Below are 801 nucleotides of genomic sequence, written 5' to 3'. Positions count from 1 at the left end.
GAATAAACCTTGCCATAGACTGTTGGGGTTTCTTTTTCGGTGCCGACGGAAGTGACGGAGTGGCCACCGTATGAGAGAGTGATGAAATCGGAGTACCTGGCGGGGAATCCATCACGGATAGAAAAACCTAAAAAAAGAATCAAAGAACCACAAAATAGCCACACAGACAAACCAAAAAAGAGTAAAACTAAAAAAAGTAACAATGAGAAAAGTCAGAGGCCGGGAGAAGGAGAACGAGAGATTGTAAAGTAGAGAGAGCTTTCGTTCCGATCGTTAGTGCGTAAACAACAACGTTGTTCTTGTGTTGATTGAGAACAGAACTGATCCATATAAATAAGATAGAGTTATTTGCGGGTTAAGGCGGTGGTATTACTAAGTCTCTTTTTTTTTGTTTTTCTTTATTCTACCACTAAAAAAGATTAAGTATCATATGATTATCATTTTCTAATTATGTACTATATTACTATCATTATTTTTTAATTATGCATCATACTATTATTATTTTTAAAATTAAAATAGCTGCAACCGACTTCTAAAAAAAAATAATACATACATATATATATATATATATATATATATATATTATTTTTTTAAATTAAGTGAAAGGTAATCAGTGTGGCGAAAATAGATTCTCCAATTGCGTTTTCTTTAATTAATTATTAACATAAAGTTTAACTAAATACTTAATTGTTAAGACTAAGTCAAGTTGTAGTTAACACCCCTTAAGCAGAATGCATATCAATCATATTAAGTTTGAACACTAGTGAATGGAAGGGGTTAGGTGGCGTAAGTTTTGTAAAT

Source organism: Cicer arietinum, chromosome 2 (assembly GCF_000331145.2).
Source record: "Cicer arietinum cultivar CDC Frontier isolate Library 1 chromosome 2, Cicar.CDCFrontier_v2.0, whole genome shotgun sequence".
In the NCBI taxonomy this organism is placed as follows: Eukaryota; Viridiplantae; Streptophyta; class Magnoliopsida; order Fabales; family Fabaceae; genus Cicer; species Cicer arietinum.
Note: the sequence above shows the minus strand (reverse complement) of the source record.